This window comes from Chionomys nivalis, chromosome 12 (assembly GCF_950005125.1).
Source record: "Chionomys nivalis chromosome 12, mChiNiv1.1, whole genome shotgun sequence".
NCBI classification, from domain to species: domain Eukaryota; kingdom Metazoa; phylum Chordata; class Mammalia; order Rodentia; family Cricetidae; genus Chionomys; species Chionomys nivalis.
The window spans coordinates 10,577,441-10,600,754 of record NC_080097.1 but is presented as its reverse complement, the minus strand read 5'-3'; the positions used below and the strand labels follow the sequence as shown (position 1 = coordinate 10,600,754).

At 34.2% G+C, this 23,314-nt stretch overlaps 1 long non-coding RNA gene across 1 annotated transcript in view; it reads right to left on the bottom strand.

The window, feature by feature from the left end:
• Positions 1 to 23,014, bottom strand: part of LOC130884786 (uncharacterized) — a 226,933-nt gene extending 203,919 nt beyond the window's left edge. The window contains exon 1 of the long non-coding RNA XR_009058111.1: positions 22,878 to 23,014. This is a non-coding gene — a long non-coding RNA (uncharacterized LOC130884786). The remainder of the gene's footprint in view (positions 1 to 22,877) is intronic.
• Positions 23,015 to 23,314: the final 300 nt, after the last annotated feature.

Here is a 23,314-nt window from a genome sequence, read left to right as displayed (position 1 = left end):
TTTGCAGCTAAAGCTGAGTCAGGAAGCCTCTCTTAGATGAGAGTGCTTGCTTGCCTCTAGCAAGCAGGGCAGACCCGAGAAATTGGTGCTACCAAGAAAACATGCTTTACTCTATTCTTTCCCAAGCTTTCTCAGGCTTTCTGTGAATGCAGTTATCCACGGTGACACATGGTTAGGCTGCCATATAAGGTTCATTAAACACAAGCACTGAAACATGAAGCACTCAATCTGATACCCAAGATAATCATCAAATCATTGGAAAATGGGTTATGCAGCTAAGATATATCAGATGAAGAGGTAGTATATTTCCTCAATAACTCAGAGGCAGCACAGTTTGAAAGTATGTCATTCTCCTCTGAATTGAATGCAATCTGAAGCATAAATAATTTACTTTTCGAATAATCCACTGAATATCTCAATTACTTCTGTTAATCATTGAATTATTAGCACCATGGTAAACAAATGGAACCTGATGATAAATGGGAGGTTATTGGATGTCAAATGCCTAAATGTAAATGGTATTTAGATATAAACTAATAACTTTAAGTAGATTAATTCATAGCTAGATTTTTCCAAAGCAATCAATCTATGCATTTAAAAGAAGTTGGATAAAATAAATGTTAAGACAAAATAAATTTAACAAAAGTTCATTTGACAGAGATTGATAGCATAAATCAGGAAGCAGTGTAAAGGTTCAGAGAATTTCCATGTTAGCTATGTGACAAAGGAAACATCTAGGGATAGGTGAAGAAGGAAAGTAAAAGAATCATTTCATCCATGGGGATTTATCTTGTTTGTTCAGTGAGGGTCAATAATTATATAATTGATTGATTGGCTTGTGGCAGACTGTGACTGTCAAAGTCATATTTTTTCAAGTCAGTAATGGAAATTGTTCTCTAGATAAACTCCCATTTGTGTTCGTAAGAGTTCTTGAAATGAAAATATCCTCGGGAATATTGTGTACTTTTTAACTGCTTTCATACTACTAGAAATGATCCATCATATTCCATGCTTTTGAGGATGTACTTTAAATTTTTTCTGGTGCCATGAAATATTGCCTTTTTAAGATTCCCATACTTCAGTGGTCTGGAAAAATTCTTAGCCCTGATATCTAGTTATATTTATCTAAATGATCTTTGTTACTACAGTCTTTAAATCTTTGAACAATTTGCAAATTATGAATAAAATAAATTCAACTATTTCAATGCCAACACATGCTCAGAGTAACCTTCCTGATGCCTAATTCTTCAAAGTATGGTATTTTGATGCTCTAGTATTGACAAATGCATCACCTGCTCTTGTCCAATGTTCCCTGAGCCTTGGGTACAGACTGGACTCCTCAGCTCTCCATTTGATTCTTTGGGCTTCCTGTGATTGTTGTGGGAGCTCCTTCAGGCAATAGCTTTTAAGATACCAGCCCACTTTGGGCATGATCTCATGTACTGTAAGTGCAGACAAAAAGTGTGTGCTGCCACTTTTTCTGCTGGATTTGGATTCCAGTCCCCAGGACTGCAGATTTCTACCCCTCCTGTGAGCTTAACCCCAAATAAATAAACCTTAGTTACACTCCATTCTGGGCTATTGTGGAATTCTTTGATACAACTACAAAATGGTGCCAACGTGGGGCAACTACATCCACATAAAACCTGAGAGAGCTTGGGAAGGAATTCTAAGCACAAAAGAACAGATTTAAGCACAGCTACTTAGTATCAACATTTTCTTGGGTGGGCTCTGTTTATTAGAAGCAAGCAGAGGTACAGCTCCTTCAGGAGAAGGTTTCTTGACTCAGCATTAGCAGCAAAAACTGTACATTATCTTTAAGAGACAGCTCCTGGTTTATGTTGGCAGCACAAACTAATCTGGCTCTTTAGGGATGTCTGCCTACTGATGTGGGATACCCCTCTGTATACTGTGAATACCATTGGTTAATAAAGAAGCAGTTTTGGGCCTGTGGTAGGGCAGAATAGAGATAGGCAGGAAAAAATAAGCAAAATGCTGGGGAAAAGAAGGCAGAATCAGGAGATGCTATGTAGCCACCAGAAGGGAAGGATGTGAGCTGCCAGCTTGAACCTTGCCAGTAGGCCATAAGACTCATTGTAAAATATAAAATAAGGGAAATGGGTTAATACTAGATGTAAAAGCTAGCTAGCAATATGCTTAGGTGATTGGCCAAGCAATCATTTAAATAATAGAGTTTCAGAGTGATATTTGGATCTGGGCATCCAAGAATGAACAAGTGGCCTCTTACTAGAAATTGGCACCCATGTTGGGTCTGGATTTTTTGTACCCCCTCGGGGTGGGCACAAGTAGCTGAGTTTATGCCCGCAGTTCAGCGTGCCTCACCTGGGCAGGCAGAAGGATCATGTCTGTTAGGAGTGCACAAGCAAAAGAGCATGGCAGACTCTTGCCACCATACACAGAGATATTTCCAGGCCCCATAGTGCTCTGCATGCCATATTTAGCTATTACTCAGATAAGAAGGATTTTTGTGCTGTGTTTTAACTCCTTCTCAGAGTTAAAGTGGTAACTGTGGCTCCTACCTGGTGATCCCAGAGCTGATGGCAATGGTGCCTCGGCTATTTTGAAAGGCAGAGAGAGATGGAGCCAGCACCCAGGACTGCTGTGACCATTTGCTACTTACTGTTTGAAAAGCTCTCCAGGACAGAAAAATATTACAGATATGCAATAGGACAGATTCAGACATAAAAGACCTCTAAATAAGACACAGTTTCTAAAAAATGTATGTAGGCTTGGGAGAGAGAAAAAAGAGAGAAAAGAAATAGTAAATGTAATATAATAGAGTACAGAAAGGAGTAAAGATAATAAAATAAATACTAAACTTGTATAAAAAGTAATAAAAAAAGAAAAATAAGCCACTTAAGGATGGAATATACACACAGAGTCTGGATTATGTATATTATTGTATTTTCTTTGAATTCCTTGACTGTGAGAAAGCTAAATACAGAGAGACATTTCATTGTATGGGTTGCTAAACTAAACCAGCATAAAGGTATCTTGATTCCAAAATTTGGGTTTGTTGCTTTGGAAAAGAGGTTCTGATTTTGTTCCACAGAAGAAGAGAACCTGTGGCTTTCATTCAGCCTAATGTGGTTTGATGGACCAACACCCCCTGAAAGGGTGCTCTAAACACTGCTCAAAAAAAAACCAAAATACTTCATCCAATAAGCAGCAGAAAGCAGTTTGCAGAAGAACTACGCCATATATTGTTTATAAATGTTTCTTTATATTTTAGGGAGATATGCTAGAGAGATTTGCATTGTTATGGATCTTGCTTTATTGATACAAATTTTAGGTCAATTTTGTTACATGTATATTTCTGTTCTTGATTAAGGTATTGTGTTTGTGAAGCTTAATACAGGAAGAAAGAAGGCAGAGTCAGGCAGACACCATGTAGCTGATGAAGGAGACAGATGCCTAAACCTTACTGGTAAGTCACTGACTCTTCATGATACAATGATTAACAGAAATGGATTAATTTAAGATGTAAGATATGGTTAAAAAAAAATAAGAAGCCGGGCGGTGGTGGCGCATACCTTTAATCCCAGCACTCGGGACGTAGAGGCAGGCGGATCTCTGTGAGTTCGAGACCAGCCTGGTCTACAAAAGCTAGTTCCAGGACAGGAACCAAAACCTACAGAGAAATCCTGTCTCAAAAAAAAAAAAAAAAAAAAAAAAAAAAAGCCGGGCGGTGGTGGCGCACGCCTTTAATCCTAGCACTTGGGAGGCAGAGGCAGGCGGATCTCTGTGAGTTCGAGACCAGCCTGGTCTACAAGAGCTAGTTCCAGGACAGGCTACAAAACCACAGAGAAACCCTGTCTCGAAAAACCAAAAAAAAAAAAAAAAAAAAAAAAAGAAAGAAACCTAAGGTATTAGCCAAATAATATTACGATTAGTAGTATCTGTGTTATTTGGGTCTGGCTGGCTGGGAAACCAAAACCAAGGCATAGTCTTAGTTGACATGTAATGGTCTATGTCTATTTCAAATAGAAATGTCCTTGATGATCACTGAGAACTACACATATGTCTAGGTATATAGACAAACATTTAGAATGTACATGAGATTATAAAAGTTTGGTAACATGTTGGCTGTGATGGCTCTTCTCTAAGATTCATTATGTCACTAGGACCAAACAGGTGGTAATGTTTCAGGTATCACCTGTAGTTTCCTTCTTGATGAGCCAATTAATTCCAGTTAGAGAGCTGTAGTTCCTGGCAAGATTTGCCTACCACTGCTACACCACTAGGAGTATCACGCCCTGCAAGTCTTTGTTGGGTTTGAATGTGTATATGGGAACAATCTACTTTTGTACATAGGAATTGGAAAAAGAAAACAAGACTCCTCACCAAAACTGATGGAAGAAACCTGTAAACTCAGCCCTTGGGGAGGTTGAGGCAAGAAAAGCAGAAGTTCAAGTCCTGCTAGGATGTTTAGAAATACATATATAAAACAAAAATAACAAAACTAAAAGCACACAACCAGTAATAAAGACTTGCTTAGTAGCATACACAACAAGGGCAGGATAGCACTGTTTATAGGTAGGAAACAGGGAACTAAAACTTTGTGTTTTTCCTTATGCCAGGGCCAAGGATGAACAAAGTATACTAAGAATACTTTGTTTTAGTTAGCAATTTAGATAACCAAATAGTTGTTGAAATTAAAATGCATTTTATACTAAAATTCTAAGAAATTCTAGATCAAATAACTTTCTAATTTGCTCATAAATACTATATATTAATCTCTAAAGTACTTGACTTAAGGAACTGATTTTATTTTGCAAGAAACCTTCAGTTAATTATGTTATTTAAATACTGCTGTGACATTATGTCTATAGACTTTGTGTATTCCTTAGAAATAATAAATACCTTAGATATTGACAAGCTGTCTCCCAAGTTTGTCCAAGATTTCTAGTGTTCTGAGGCATGTTCTGAGGTTGTTGGCTACATCAATATCTTGGGGCATTCAGGTAAACACTGTTGTAATTAACCATAGTAAGCTGTCAATGAAGTCAGTTCTGGTTAGCTGGAAGGATCGTAGAAAGACAAAACTGGGATTCAGACAAATATATTTTGGAAAATAAAAATGATTTTTAAGATCACTCCTTTTTATCAGTTTCATGAACTTTTGACCAGTTGTTTACCACTCCATGGAATCTAATGCAGCCAAGACAACTGACATCAGATTACATACCTCTGTTGACCACTCTATAGAATCTAATATACTCAAGCCCCCTGCCATCAGATTATATAACTCTCTTGACCTCTCTTTAGAATGTAATGTCTCCAAGCCCACTGTCATCATATCATTTGACTGTTGTTCACCACTCTACAGATGCTAAGGTAACCAAGCCCACTGCCATAAGACCACATGACTATTGACCACTCTTTAGAATCAATCTAACACTCCTCCCAAACCTACTGCCATTAAATTACATAACTTTTGATCACTCTACAGCCTCTAATGTACCCAAACCCACTGCTATCAGATCACATGACTTGTTATTATTCTGTAGAATCTAATGTACCAAGGCCACTGCCATCATATCACATGTCTCTCTCTTTTTCTTCTTCTGTCTCTCTGAGATAGCAAGAATCTGTGTTGTAAATTATCTTCTGCTTCAGTCCCTTTTAGCTTTGTAGCTCCTCAGAGGCCAAATTTATGTTGTAGAACACTCCTCATACAGTTTTTGAAAAAATTAGTATGAGAGATGATTGCAAAGGAGATGGAGTAAATTTATAACTAATGACTTTCACTTGATGAGAAAGCAAAGGTCATAAGTACATTCAGTATGTATTCTATCTTTCTGATAACCCAGGTTACCAAGGCTAGCTACATGAGAATGTCATGCAATTAAGAAGATTTAGGAGAATCAAATTTTAGGATGACTATTCAACTAATGAATAATTTCACCACAGGAAATCTAAAAGAGGAAATCTGATAATATCAAATGAGTGAGATAATGCATCACAAATCATTACTCTATTACAGGAACATTTACTAAAAGTAATGACCAAAAAAAAAAAAAAAAAAAAAACCTGAATGTGGGATTTAAGTACTGGTTTAAGGAGACTCTAATTGCTGTGGCAGTTCTGAGTTGCACCAGTCAGATTTCATTTAAGCCAACACTCCAGAGAAACTTATTATCACAAGGCATTATTGACTACATATTTTTTAAAAACTTGCTCTTAATGTAGAGGAAACGCTATAACTATTCTGATATATTATAGTGGTTTAGCAAAGTAAGAACTTGTCTATTTGTCACATAATGAACACAGTCAGAAAAGACTTTTGCAAATGCCTCTAGTTGTCTTTCAATTTCACTAGCAGTTTAGAAACAATGCAAGGAACCAAGTAACCTAAACCAGACCACCTGTTAACCAGAGAAAACCAAGAGCAGAGAGCAATGTAAAGGTTTTCTTAGATGCTTTGCAAGTAAAAGAGAGAGAGAAAGGAAAAGCAAAATAAATAAATGAATAAATAAATAAATAAATAAATAAATAACTATGACAGGAATCACAGCAAAGGATATTTTTCAAAACACATCAATTTGCCCATGGAGAGAAACATGCAGATGTTATTTAGCTCTTTGCTAATAGCACAACAATGAAAATTATAAAATAATCACAAATGTTTGACCTTTGGTCAATAGGTAGCATTAAAGAATTACTACTGAGTTTTTATAACAAAATCATATTTTACTTAAATGAGTATCTTGGAGTCTAGACTGAACTATTTTTTTTGTTTGTTTGTTTTTGTTTTTGTTTTTTGAGACAGGGTTTCTCTGTGGTTTTGGAGCCTGTCCTGGAACTCCCTTTGTAGACGAGGCTGGTCTCGAACTCACAGAGATCCGCCTGCCTCTGCCTCCCGAGTGCTGGGATTAAAGGCGTGTGCCACCAACGCCCGGCTGAACTATTTATCAATAAATAAAATAATGCTTATTATTGATTTCAAATTAATTGCCAATTAAATGTTTAGATGATCAAAGCATAAGTTAGAATGGTTTGAACATTATTAAAGGACATAATTTATAGGTGTTAAAAATTTTAACTTAAAAATCTTAATAATATGTAATATTTTGAAAAAATGTCAGGCTTCAACTCCATAGGATTACCCCTTTCTCATTAGCATGTCAATTTGATGTGATTGTTTAGTCTTTAGCTAGGCAGCCATTTATGGGACACATTTATAACCTAACAGATTTCTTGGTTCTCTGGTTATTATAACATTTCTGTCCCCTGTTCCAAGATGTTCCTTAATTATGAAGTGAGGCAGTTGTGTTAAAGATAATATTTTTGTTAAGGGTAATCATGATTTCACTGTGACCCTTGATAACTATACTGTGTCCAGTTGTGGTTTTCTGTCTCCATTTGCAATAAGGAAAGGCTTCTTTAATGAAGGGTGAGGTTTACATTATTCTCTAGTAGAATATGTTTAGCTTTTTGACCAAAATGGGATGTCTTTTTCAAATTTCTATCCTTTGGACTCAGTGAACCTGATGATGAGGAGACAGGAAGAGTATAATATTAAGACAGAGGGTTTGAAGGACAACAAGGAAACAAAGCTATCTAAATCATCATGAACTCACAGAGACTAAGCAGCATGCACTGATCTGCACCATGTCTCTTCATGTATCATGGCTTCCAGTTTCATATTTTAATGGGATTCCTGAGTATGTAAATGAATGACTCTGATTCTTTGGCTTTGGGCTTTTTTTCCTCTTGCTTGCTTGTTTTCTCTAATTCTGGTGTGTTAGTCTTTATTTTATCTTGCAATATTTATTTTATTTTCTTATTATTCCTTAGAATCCTTTTTACTAAGGAGAGACTGAAACAGAGTAGATCTGGATGGGAGAGAAGGGAGAGAGTAACTGGGAGCAGTAGAGAAAGGGGACACTGTAACTAGCATCTATTGTGTGAAAAAAGAACGTATTTTCAATAAAAGGAAAAAATATTTAAAGATATATAAAAATCCCTAAAATTTATGGTGTGAGTTTTGGCCTCTGATGTGAAGGTGTACTGCCAGTTAACTCAGGGTGTGCCTGTGGTGGGACACATCCATTACCACAGATGTTAAACTGGGCAAATACCAAGTTGCTGAAAGTTTGTTATAATTTAGAGAAAATTCAGACTGGAAAATTTCATGTCATGTGTGAACTGCGGCTCTCAATTATACTTGATTTGTAAAAGTAAAGAAGAGACTATGTTTTAGAATATAGTTAAGAATTTTTTGGTTCATTAACTCATAAGTCAAGAGAGTGCACACAAAACCATTTTTTAAAGAATACATAATTATCCTTGATTATCTTCAAATTCAAGACCTCTTTTCTCATTGACTATTATTTCATGCATGTATGTATTCATATGCAAATACATATTCTAAAATATAACCTGTTGATTCCATATAAAATCACTTATATGTATGTTTTCAGAAGAACATTTGGCACTGGACAATTGGTGTTTTCCAAATTCCCACTCCAAATTTACTTAGCTGTATAGAGTTGAGGGTGAGATCTTGTGGACTTTTTGTTAGTGGAATTCCTGTTCAGCTAACTTTACACAGTCACATTGGTCAGAATGCATGGGTATAGCTTCTGGTGTTACTAGGAGACACAATCTCATAAAAATTCCTTGATCTTTTGGCTCCTTGCATTCTTCCTGGAGCCTTAAGTGTAGGATGGATTCACTGGTACTGGCTTCCACAACATTAGTTTTAAAATGTTAATTAAAATTATATCACTTCCTTGTTCTACTCCTTCCGACTTCTATCATATCCTCTTTGCCCCTCCCATGCTTCTGCTCCCACTATCTCTCAAACTGACAGCATGCTTTTTTTGATATTATTGTTACATATGCATCCATGCACATAAATAAACATAAAATCTTGTGACACCAATTTTGTTGCATGTGTGTTTATGATTTCAGGGATAACCATTTTGATACAAATAATCAATTAGGGGACTATCTCTAGTAGAGGCTCATTCTACCTCTCTTAGAAATCAATCACAATTTCGAACAGTTTTTTTTATCACTGATCAAATGTCAATAATTCACCTTTACATGTCCTACTAATTTTTTCCATTGTTAAAAAGTTTCCTTTTAATTTCCACTTTTACTGACAAGAACAAGACTTCAGAATGTAACTGTAGAACTTTTATTACAAACTAATCTATAAAGTATAAGATCAAGATTAGTTATGAGAATGGTCTGTCTTATTTTCACTCACATTCATTCTTGTAGTCCAAGAATACTAAAGAGGTCTAGCTATGTAGGTATATAGAAATGCAAACTTGTTTTCATTTTTATTTCTTAAATTCTAGCAGAACTCATGATATTTAATATGGGAATGTGAAAACATTTTGTGTACCAATCATGTTAAAACAGAACTCTTATTAAAGTTATCCTAAAATGTTATTTTCTCCAATTTCATTATTTAATGGCTTTTTCAGATTTCACTTTTATATTACTTTTAGATCTAAAGCAACAAAATAAACTCTTCTGAATCAATAAAAACATAATGGAGTAAGCAAAGTTGCCACTTGAATCTATTATTTATTCTGGTGACTTTAGATGCAATAAAATCAGTATCACATCTTGTATAAAAGTGCTTTGAATACAAAAACAATCATAGATAAAAGCTGATAAGTTATAAAAGTTATTTGAATATATCAGTTTTCAGAATAGTTATTTCATATCATTACAGAATTGTTGTATTGATATAACACAATTTAATGCAAGTCTTTTTTATTTTTTATTGAGCTCTACATTTTTCTCTGCTCCCCTTGCTGCCTCTCCACTCCTCTTCAACCCTTTTTCAAGGTCCCCATGCTCCCAATTTCCTCAGGAGTCTTCTTAATGACACCTATGTTGTGAAATATATTCTTAAGCAATGAATGTTTATTTATGAAAGACATAACAGACTAATATAGCAAAATCTCATGGATTTTTTCCTGACTGTCTTAAGGAATAATTGTGATTGAGGTTGTTAGTAATGTATATAAACATGAAAACAAAATTCTTCACTTTTTCCTACTTTCTTGTTTTCTTAGCCAGTCAAAAATCTCAAGACTTTGCAAAGAAGTGTTGGCCTTTGTTTGGAAATGCAATATTTGTATAAATTTTGTGTTTTTGATATACACTTTAAGCTAAAAATTTTTGACCAAAAATCATAGAGATAAACTGAGATGATAGATTCTTATAATTGCACAAATATACAATTTCACATAACATTTAAAACTATGGGAAAGTTAAATTCAACCCAAGAAAGTTAAGGGAAAGTTTCTATTTTGAGTCATTTTTATAATAACTAATGCCTTTTAATTTTTATTTTAAGATAACAAATTCTCAATGTCTTCTATCATTTGATTTTTAGGCTCAAAAATGTTGTTTTTTAAATTTCACATTTGACATTAAAAAATAATTACATCATTTCTCCTGCATCATTTCTCCCTCCAAATCTTACCATGTATTTTTTTCTTCCTTGCTCTTTCACAATCAAGAACACACACACATACACACACACACACACATATCCTGCTAAAATTCTACTGATATGTTTATCAGGATTATAGATGAAGCTTTACAAGATGGATAAGCTGGTGCTAAGAATTCACTTATTCAAGAATGTGCAGTCATGAGGGCATTTATCATAATTATCAGAAACGAATACTCCAATATTTGTCAAATCATTAATTCTAAAAGTGCTGTATTTCCTATTATGACTCTCTTATCACTTTTTCTTATGGATAATTTCTAGTGTATGATCATTTGTTACACGCTAATTAGAAAGAGAAACAGGAACATAAATAATAAATGGCTAATACTGAACAATGGGAAGGTTTGAAGGCTGGAATACATAGAAATTTTGAATCTTGGCGCCATCAACAGAAAAAATACTAACATTTTTCAGTCTGATGTTGTCTTTTAAACAACTAGTAAAGTATATATTATTTGATTATAAATATCATGAATTCCCAATCCCATATTAACTTAAACCTGCTGTAACTACATCTAAAATGGATTTGTCTGCTGGTGATATGATTCTGACTTAAGCTTTATGTCCAATATGAGTCACAAGTTAGATGATTCTAAGCCTTTAAAAAACAAATGCATGGCTTTTTTTTTTAATGAACAACTACATGTAATTTACACATAAGTTACAGCAAAAGAAGTGGTTGGCAGAAAAGTCACAAAATAACACCTTTGGCCAGTTTCTGGAAAAGTGATATGGGGAAAATGTGTTTTATATTAGACTACTCCATCTGCAATGATGAGACATCCAAATGATGGCAAATCCTTTCTCAGTGCTGGAGACTAACCAACCCAAATTCAAGGTCCTGCTGCGTCTGAGGCTATACTCCCAACACTCAGGAGACAAAGGCTGGAGAATCAGAAGGTCAAGTCTTTTCTAGCTAAGTTGTGAATTTCAGCCTGGGCTACCTGAAGCCCTGTCTCAAAATAAATGGATGAATAAATAAATAAATAAGGAAAATAAATTTTTAAAAAATTGCATACTTTTTCTTGCTATCAAATAGTAGGTAAGGAAGAGAAAAAATAGAAGAGTGTGAATATTATTGATTATATAGATTAGCCGTTGTTATAAAATTGCATTTACTTTAGTATTTATGTAATGCCTAATGTTAAATATTAAGAAATGAAATAACATGTTATTGATTAAATGAAGTAGATGTACATGCAATAAAGAGTGTTTCTATTTTGAGCATTGTGTAACTGTCTCTTAGTATGAGCTAAAGATGCTGTGCTTTCTTTTTTCTTTTTTTAGATTTTATTATTTTAATATTTATTTTTAGTTTATTTATTTTATGCGTATGAGTGTTTTGATGGCACACATATCTGTGCCATGTGTACATTTTAATGGTTCTTTTTTATTGTTTATTTATTTATTAAAGATTTCTGCCTTCTCCCCGCCACCACCTCCCATTTCCCTCCCCCTTCCCCAACAAGTCCCCCTCCCTCATCATCCCTAAGAGTAATCCAGGTTCCCTGCCCTGTCTGGCCTGGGTCTGAAAAAGCATGGGATAAAACCGGACTTGCTGAAAATAATGGACAATGAGGACTACTGATGCTGTGCTTTCTAACCCTCCAAAGCTACTAGTCCTGGAGACGTAGCTCAGTGGCACAGCACTCACCTCACGTGTTGTCCTAGTCAGGGCTACTATTATTATGATGAAACACCACGACCAGAACAAACAGAGGAGAAAAATGGTTACGTGGCATATACTTTCATATCACTATTTATTATTGGAAGAAGTAAGGACAGGAATTCAAACAAGGTAGGGACCTGGAGGCACAAGCTGATGCAGATGCCATGGAAGAGTGCTGATTACTGCTTGTTCACAGACTATGTTCTTATAGAAACCAGGACCAGAGCCAGTCCAAAGATAGTAACACCCACAATGGGCTGGACCCTCCAACAACCCAGAAGAGGAAAATAAACCAAAAAAATGGAAGGGAAAGAGAGAGAGAGAAAGAGAGAGAGAGAGAGAAGAGAAGACCGTCGAGATGCTGAGACACACACATTCAGACAGAGAGAAAACCCTTAAAAACAAAATCAGAAACACTAGCATATAAGAAGGATCTGTAACTAAAGTTTTTAATGTAAAAAAACAAGTTTCACAAATATGGACATATACTGTAAAATCATAATTCTCATATCAGTTCTAGGCACTAGGTTGTTAGCTACTGGGAAGCAGTACTACTAGAATGCAGCTGTTAAAATCAGTGGAGCTACAGGCTAATGAAATCACATGATGGGTAAGTACGGTTGGAAACTGATGTCTAAGCATTCTTGTTTTCAGAATGAAATCTGTAGTATGTTGTACCGTGCTCTGGTCATTCAGCACTCTATATGGCACCCTGCTAAGAGGACCTTTCACACGCATTTGCTCACTTTCTGCTTCTGTTGATAAAATCTAAGCCATATCCACATGCTTGAACGTAAGTTCTCTTCTAGCTATCTTTCACATACAAAGTATTCCACCAAAATTCTTATAAAATAAAACTGGATAATGAAATAAAATACCAAGGGCTAAAATATTGTCTTAAAAAGAAATATTATCTTTATGTATTTTACCACAGAGGTTATATTCTTCCTCTCAAAATTTCTCTTCAAATTTTAGATATATGTTTACTGTGGTTATAAAATATTTACATGTTCTATATATGCAATTGGAAATCAATTTGTAGTCATTATGGTAACTCCAAAATGTGTGATAGAATCCAAAATGGAATCCTCATGATGAAATAAAGGAAAGGGGAAATTCAGAAAACAAGGAGGAGAGATGTTATGAGGAAGAGCAAAACGGAAGACTGTAATAATCAGAATGAATTTTGAGATCTTTGAAATTGCCAATGAATAAATTCAATAGTTCTTTAAATATGTAAAAAGTTTGTACACTTAAAATATAACTTCTGAAACTATGTAAATCATAGAAAATGCAAAACTAAAATTAAATCATTATAAATATATGTATATCCCTTGGTAAAGCAGCATACCAAGTCACATGATTTCATTGTCCATCACATAACGCTAATGCATATATCCTATCTAAATTAATAATCAATACATCAAGGAAATATTCAGAATTGAGACACTCACATATACTGCTTTATATCTGTGGTAAATTAATAAGTTTTAACTTTGAATTCTTGAAAGCTTAAAATGACTCATTCATTTTCTATAAAATTATCCATCATTTTACTATCCAAATATTGACTTTGATGTTGCAGACACATTAATATAGTCAAACCACATACTTATCCCACAGACAGTTTTAACAGCTTCTTTACAATTTCATTTTAGCATATCAAAATATGTTTTAGACTCAAACTTCACTTTGATAGCTCATATAATTTCACCATTACTCTTGATATTTAACATTATCAACAGAAAATAACAAAGCAGAGCTTGCCGTGTGTTCTGTCTCACAGGGAGATTGAAGATGCTTCCTCATACATGGATCTATAGTGGAAATCACTAGAAGTATTTTCTTTCAAACACTGCCAATTTTTAATTTCAGTAACAAAAACAGTTCATAAAATATGAAAGCTAACATTAATTTAGCTTCTAATGTATTACTGGGTGTTACAGATACATAACTAATTAAGATCAATCAATAGTCAAATATTTTTCTTTAAACTGTCTTATTCTTGAAAAAATTTTTACAGATCTTATGCTGCTTTCTCTAAGGTTTTATTTATCACATTGAATCAAACAATGCTGATTTCTAAAACAATTACCAATATCACGATAAACCTATCTATAGTAACCATTAACACTTATTTAGTTATTGCACTATGCTAGAGATGGTATTAAACACTTTATGTGGAATGTTTCCAAGTTTTCTCAACAAAAATGCAAATATTATTAGGAAGCAGAGCCATTTACTTAACTAAAATAAACAACATTTTAAATATTTATAAAAGATTAAAAATAGCATCGGAAAACAAAGAAATGTTCATTAAAAATGTGTCTACTTAATCACTACATTATGAAAAGTTGTCCTGAATTATAAAAAACAACAAAACAATAAAAAGGCTTATACTTCTGTTTTATAGTATAAAGTATTTTGATAAACAATTATGGAGTGTAAATTAAAGATTTGTTTGTTTAGTATAACACACCAGGTATCCATTAACAATGATTTGTTTTTTTAAAAAGGCAATATATATTAACTAGGATATTTGTTTGATCTTCCTACAAATTTTCTTGAACGACACTTGGACAAGTGTCTACTTCTCAATCGTCCCAAGTTCAATTTCGAAGAACAAAGAGAATGGAGGAGCTGGAAGCTAGGAAGCTTGGAAGCAATAGACAATCATTGCAATCAGGAATTCTTTGCAGCTGAGGAAGCTGCAATGGGTTCGCAGAAGAACAAATCTGTCAACAGTCATGAGGGAAAGAAGTCATGGGGGTCGTAGTTCTACTTCTCACTGCTGAACTAGTGCCTACTGGGAGACTCAGGGACAGAGGGGAATCATACCCTTCAATTGTATACCAACTGATAACTACATCAGCCTCCAGTGGATAGTTATAATTTTATGGCCAAACAGATGACCCTAGCTGAACCAAATGGTTCACAAATCATGAATCAGGAAAGCGACTGGTTGAGATGCAGGTGTGGCTGATAGAGATGGCAAGTAAAGAAAAGACGGGAACAGAGAGGAACCATAATATTGTGTATACACGTGTAAAATTGCTGAGTAATAAAATCCATTAAAACTATAACCATAAAGTTTACTAATATAATCCAAAATATAGACGTATTGCATTGTTTTAATAGATATTAGACAAATACAGATTAGTCCAATAGTAGGAAGAACACATGCCATAAAAGAATTATTGTTTATATAACCAAAATATAGGACACATTCATCACAGAGAAATATTGTCCATGGTAAACTAACCTTGGCTTGATATTGTTTGTACCAGCGAGAATATGTGTTTATGGTCACAGATTTTATTGCTTTCTCTATGAACTTATTGTTCACCTTATGTAAAAAAAAAACTCTTCAGTTATTCAAGCTTAACTTGCACAGATAATACATTAAGTATCTGATATTCATATGAAAATTGTGGGAATGCTGACCAATAAAAACATAGGAGCTGTGGAGAATAGTGTGTCCTTTCCATATAGAGATTTTCAGAGTAAATTACTAGTTCACTTAAGCATTAATTCAGAACCTCATGTATTGATCTTGGAGTCAAAAAAGTGGGAGGCTGGTACAATTTTCCAGGAATCAGGCACTAACCTCTGTTTCCCAATTATACTTTCTGCTTCTTTAAATTAGTGTTTAAGTGCTGAAAAGATGGGTTAGCGTGAGGATCACTGTCTATTCTTCCAGAAGACCCAGAGTTAGTTCCCAGCACCCAGCTATCAGCCAGTAACCATCAACTAACTACAATCCCAGAGATCAAAATGATTTCTATAGCCTTCTTGGGCAGTGTACACACATGATGTACAGATCTACATGCAGGCAAAAACATGCAAACACAAACCATCAAATGAGTATCTCTTTAAAATAAATATATAGCATTCTATCTTCTTCTTTAGAAAGTCATTTAAAGTGACTATATTTTGTTATCTTTTCTTAAACTAAAATTAACATATAGATGCTCTAAATATTTTATATTAGGCTGTCACAAAAATAAAATCTCTGTAAAATAAATCTGAGTAATTCACCAAATATTATAAATCAGATAACGACATTTAGAGCATATTGATCTACTCAGTGAATTAACAATTAACAATCCATACATTTCTAATGCATTACTCTACTTACAACAAAAAAAATTAATAGATACTTAATCATGGGATAATGTAATTACCCTATTTTGGAATAAACAGGATAAACTCTTACAGAAAGAAGATTTTTAAAAATCTCATTTAAAATATTCAAATATTAAAACAGCATGCAAAGCTATTTCACAAACCTAATTAAAAGTCTAATATGACTTTAATCTTTTGATCTCTGTGGGAACATAGAGTATACGAGTAAACATAGTCAGGAAATTAATCATTTCACCTGAAAAATTTGAAAATAAATTGTGGCACATTATTAAAAACTCAAAATCTTTCTTATCAATGTAACTTCATTTTATATGACTCTCCTAAGCTGTATTGTACCTTTCAAAATATAGTTTATTCTCCCCTTTATAGAGATACAAAATATGTGATATTGGTGCAGTCCTCAGGTTTTGACTGTATCATAGGCATGCTCAGACCTCTCATTTCTTTTCAGATTCTGGTTTATGCCACAAAAGTTTAAACCTAAAGTTTATCCAAGCACTACCAGGTATCAGCAGGTATTTGTCCAGAGAAGTTATTGTCAGTTTATTGCAAGAAAAAGTACTTTCTTTGGCCATGGAAATTTGCTACAAAACCACTTCAGGAAAATTAATGTTATAAGGTAATGATATTTTATAAGCTCTCAATGATTAAAAATATGTTCATTTTCACAATTCAAAAATATTTACAGAGAGGAATATTGACATAAATGCAGAGAAATAAGTTGTGATTCTTTTAGGCCTATACAAAAATATTTGGGTTCATGCCTTCGTGTTCTAAACTATCCATGTAATAGTTTTATTATACTTTAGATTTTCATGTTATATATAAAAGAGTAGATTTGATTTTTCTGATATTATTATTTGAGGGGTATATATGTAATATATATAATGCTATGATTCTTAATGAATTCAAAATATATTAATAATTGTTCAGCTCAAACACAGGAAAAATACCTTAATATAGATATTGTTATAATATTTTACATGTGTGTGCTTGTATGTGTGTGCACACATGCATGTGCACGCACATGTACTGGATTCCTTGGCAGTGGGTGCTCCTGAGTCTCTGCAGCTGTGCTCATTGTAATCCAAAATAGAACTTGTTTCTAGGTATTAGGAGTTGACAGGAAGAAATGGCTCCATTGGTAAAGAGAGTGCAGTGCAAGCATGAGGACATTAGTCCAGTTGTGTCAAAGCCATGCTGCAGGTGGCAATGCAGTTCTGCAGCAGCAGGGAGGAGCCTCATACAAGTTGATGACTTCCAGGTCAAAAGAACTATCATATAGCAGTTGGAGACTGCATCTAAAACAGACACAGGTGTGAGAGCTGTGCCAGTTCATACATACAGGCTCAGAAACATAAACATATACCTAGAGACGTACACACAAAATTAAAACAAGGAACTGCAAAGGTGACACAGTAGTTACAAGGTATCCAACAATTAGAAGAGGCCTTATTGTCATCTGTAACTTCAGTTCCAAGGGATCTATTAATCCTCTTCATCCTCCACAGCCATTGCATTTAAACACACAACCACATACACACACACACACGACTAAAGTTGGAAAATGAAGTCCTTTAAAAAGGGAATGAAATAAATTAGATGAAATGGAAATGTTCAAGAACTGTTCTTACTGACTAATATAATTATATTTTGTACACAGAAATAATTCTAGATATTGACTAAACCATAATACCCCTGAGAATCTTTCATTTCTTTAAACCTGCTAATACCCCAGCCTACAGCAAGAACATAAGAACTTTTTAAAGAACTTTATAATGCATGAAAAGAAAGCTATTGTCTAATGATAATTTATTGATTCAAACCAATCTTCCTTTTCTTGCTTACAGGAGCAAAATGGGGGTTAAAATGAGGAATTTTGAGATTCCAGAAAAATTCCCTGAGCTCTTTAATGAACAGTAAGAGCCTTGAGCAATGGTGATTTGGATGAATTGAGAAGACCCTCAATAGGATACAGACCAGGTCCCTTGCCAAATATGGGTTGTAATTGTCCTTACTTATTTTAGGAATCGTAATCATCAACATTACTTATGAGTACAGCTGTTCAAATTTGATTGAATTTTCAAGGTATCACAGAAATTGCACGAGAAACAGAGTTTAGGTGTTTTAGGAATTTATATTCTAACATTGCAGTGTCTAATATGGAGCTATTAGCTGCACATGGCTGTTTAAACTTTAATGGGCTAAATCCAAGTAACAATGTGCTCCCACAATTTAATTGCTCCAAAGCTATAATGTGTCCATGGTGATCTTGTCAACTTTTATTAAAATATAATCTCATACAATGTTACCATATATATCATATACTGTGTTTTTATGATAAAATATAGTTCAACAGAAGGGGAATTATCTCTATGATCATTGGAATTTCATTAAATGAATCAAGTAGTTTTCTGTAATTATATGTAAAGGACTAGTGGATAGGTTGTTAGATGAAGAAGAAGTACAAGTCAATGTATCATTGCTTGGCAATACCTGCTTACTTTGAGGCAAAAAAAAAATCCTTAGTGAATGAAGTGTCCTAATTAACATTTGATTATAGTATATCAAATATATATTCTCATAAAGGAAGTAAATTTGAAATTTTCATGATACAGGTGGGTTTTAGAAAAATTGTTGTGTTTCATTGAAAAACATGAAAAAAATCAGACAAAACCTGTCTGATTGGATTTGTTTTCTAAACACAACTTGAGTAAGAGAGAACTGAGCAGTATTGACCACAGGAATAGTCACTGTTCTAGCAGAGATAGACCTAAAGACCCAAGATAACTATGATCTAAAGCAGCCCTCTCCAATGCTATGCACAGGTTTCCAAGCCAGAAGAAGCCAGATGGCAATGACCTTTGTGTTAACTGTGTCTGTTGAGAGTTTGTATAGTTATATATGTCACCAATGCATAGTTCTCATCTTCATGAAGATAACAGGGAAGAGTGAATGCTCACACTGAAAAGTCTGTTCACCTATCTGCTCTCCAGACTCATTTTGATCTTTTCCTTCATACCCAAGACAATAAAATGAAACCAATGCTCTGCTGAACAGTATGGTTCTGAACACTCACTGTGAGGAAAACCAGGTTCTGTTATGTGACATTCTGTTAGTTGATATCGGTAGCCAAAAATGAAACCCACAAATAAGAGTTGCTAGGAGAAATGTTTTAACCAATTAATCATCACTCATTTTGAAAACTATCCAGAGTGTGTTAATATTATAATTTATGAGCAACATAAAATTCATTTCAGAACTTGTGGCTAACGACTAATTTTGAGAATTGATTCATAACTCTTCATCAGAAGTCTCAGACTTATTCTAAATATTGCTATTTTTCAAGTCCATATTAATGTTCTAAATTTCATTTTATAAGAGTGGATATAGGTTGAAATTTTCTGTAATAAAACTTAGTATTTTATTACTTAGAGTATAGGTTAAATACAAAACCAGCAATGTTTCTTATTTTCAAGAATTCCAGTCTTCTTCTGAGGGGTAATAATAATTGCTATATTTGTACATGTTTATCTTTCAAGAAAAGAAAAATATCTTTCTCCTATTTCCCTGCCTCCCTCCCAATCTCCTTCTGCCTTTCCCTACTCCCTTCTTTTCTTTATGGAAAAATGTGTGATGCTATATTGGCATCCAACACAAATAATGACAGAGCTGCATTCCTGTACACACCAGTATTTAAGGTTGCACAGTATTTTAAAGCAACTTTGTATTTAGCTTGTTCTTAGCAATGTTCTTATGAAACCACCTGCTACACAGTTTACCCTTTGCTATCAAAATTTTACATTTTTGCATTGCTACCACATTTGTACATTTCTACTTTTAGAGAATACTTTTTGACAGGTAATTGATTAAACATTAAATGCATCTTAAAGTTTGATAGACAATGAATGGTTCGTTCAAAGAAGATGCATATGATAAACATGCAAAAAATTACTCAAAACAAATAAAATTGCCTAGTATACTTACAATGATATATGTGAAGAAATGAAAATCTGATATTTCAGATATATATCTCTTCTATTCTTTGGTATTTTATTAGATTGATAATTACTGTCCAGAGGTGAATACATAATCTCATTGCTATTAATCCACTGTCTTTCCATTGTGGTTTTACAAATATGTGGGATACTCTCTTTGTTGCAATTTCAACTGTAGCAGACTAGAAAAAAATTACTTTGTTGTTATTCCACCAATAGTAGCCAAAAAACGACCGAAAATGATGACTCAGTTTTCTCAATAAAAGGAAGTGTTTATTTTTAAACTCTTTTTAGAAGTCTTTAATTTACTTAGCTTTGACATCAAAGCCTTAGGAAAGATATATTTTAATTTAGAATAATTAAATGAAGGAATGGTAGAGAATTCTTATTCATTACTGTCACAAATGTAACAGTAAATCTAGTTTTGGGGATGTCTGAAATGTAGCATTAGCCTGCCTACTCACAATGCACCATCTAATCTAACCAAAATAAAGGGAAGTCCTAATAGATTTAGAGTTCAGTGATGTTGATCAATGGTCATAACATGTCACTGTTATTACTGAGGAATTTCCTCATTTATAATTCCTGTTAGGTTGCTTCAAAACGATCTATAATTCTTAGCTAAATCTTTTGACATGCTGAAGAAACAATCCAGTGGTAACACAAATAAAATGTTTAAATAAGTTAATTTACTGTAAAATTATTGCAGAGCATTCATAGATCACTAAAAAGTTAATGTAATAATATAGAATAATAAATTTAAAGTCTGGGAAAGTATGTGTTCCACTTCAAAGCACAAGTTGGTATTTTAATGTGAATTTAAATTTTAATGTGCTGTTACCAATTCATATATTTGAACGTAGCATGTCCTTCTGACAGGTGCTATTTCATGGCCTATCATGGTATTCTTATGTTCACAAACATTTGATCAAGTGTCCTTACTTTTTCACACCCAACTGAGATAAATAATGTTGAACTTAGAATTTTAATCCTTAATTCTGGGAATAGCTTTATGATCACTAGTGTAAGTTTTCAGTATCCAGATGTTTCTAAATGGTCCTTTGTGTGAAAGCATGCAGAAATATCATGTGACTGTCTGTTGATTAGCAGAGATCAAACAAATATGATCATGTATATAGAAGTCTTGGTTCTAATTTCTTCTGTATATGGTCTGTTTCTCTATTTCCTAGGGAATAGAGAAGAGGCAAAGCAAAGGATGTCTATGCATTAAAGATGAAATACCGCTATATTTCGGTGGTGGTGTTCTACTGCAGTGTATTCTAGTTTCTGTGTCCCAGAATTTCTCAAAATTCACTTCCCAGTAGAGCAGTTTACAGGGACACCTAGTGGTGAAAGTGACAGGGGCTCCCATGGCAATGCTGTGACATGAATTACTGCTAGACAGCTTTTTTTTTTTATTTGAACCCTACAAGGAAATCTGTAATGTGGGTACAAATGTTTCATATGACACTGTTCGTTGAGCAGGTTCAAAATGTATTTGATACTTCTATGTTTAACAAAATGTGTTTTAAATGGGGCACTATTAAAAATAAAATAGTACAATATAGAGCATATAAACCCTTGTTTATACTGAGTGAAAATATGGAGGTGTCACACACTAATACTATAAAACCAATATCCTGAGAAGTCTAATAATTAAGGCATTCTGCAACTTATCAGAACTTCTGCTGAGTTAGTAATCATTAAATATTAGGTTGCTGAGAGGGCTCAGTATTTTCATTCTGTAGGTGAATACACTTGTAAACTTAAATATTCAAAATTTAAAAATATAAAGGTGATTTTTTTCACCTTAAAAGAAGTTTCATACATTGCTACCTCAGATTGTAGGATAAATAACTTAATAATAATATACCAACTATTGTTTTTCAAGTAAATTTTGCGTGTACCTGTGACCAGTAGCTATGAAAAGTATGCAAATTTTACAGTTCTCAGATTTTCATTGTCTGACATCACAGACCATGTCAGTTCTTTCTCCCTTGTAGAGTTTCCAACCTACATGAAATACACAAAACTATTTCAAAGTGTTTATGGCTTAGTTAAAAATATATACTCAGCATGTTTATTTAGATGAAAACTTGAAAGCATTGCACATTTCAAGAGGTTTAAATAATTCACTGCTTCTCTATAAACCACTGAAATTCCACACATATGGAGGCTGTGAAGAGTTGTTGAGACACATCCACATAAAACCCGCCTCTGGAACCTATTACTATCAATCACATGTCTAATCAGAGGATGACCGCACATACTATCCCCTAAGTTAAACTTAGAGAAATCTATTTATGTTTAAAGCATAATTTCAGAATAGGGAGAGGAAAATATATTTGCATGGCAAAAGTACCTACCAATCTATGACAGCGTGAAGCTTGCAAGCAGCCTGCCCTGGGTCACTAACTCTAAACAACTTCCCTATGCTTCTTGTGAAGACTGAGGGCCTAACATTTCCAAAACGTAAAACACATCTTATGAACACCCAGACCCCTTTCAGGGGAGGAAGTTGTCTGGTTTCCTGGAAGAAGCGGCTCATACTTACATAGAGGTGATCAGGAGGAGTTCAGCAGGTGACGCTTCCAGAAACTCGCTTTCAACAGACACTGCCTCTATTTCAGTTGTTTCCAGCTCTCTAGTTGGCTTAGTGCATTCGCTTTCTCCCTGGAGAACCACTCCGACATACTTATAAAAAGTGAGTCTTTAAAAAGATAAAGATAAAAATAACGCACTTTCTATAGCTAGGACGAGCCACTCCCTCCAGGGTTCTTTACTGGAGCCACTGGGAGCAGCAGTATGGACACTCCTCTAAAGGGCAGAGGCATCTGGGCAAACGGCAACCGGTAGCAATCATCTGATCTCTAGTCGCCACCAAGTCTAGCACTGTCAGGGTTCTTTCCAGTTCTCCCTTTCCAAGAAGACGATTGCACACTCCTACGCTCGAATTGCGCACATGGTCCAAGACTCCTCTGTCTCCACGAA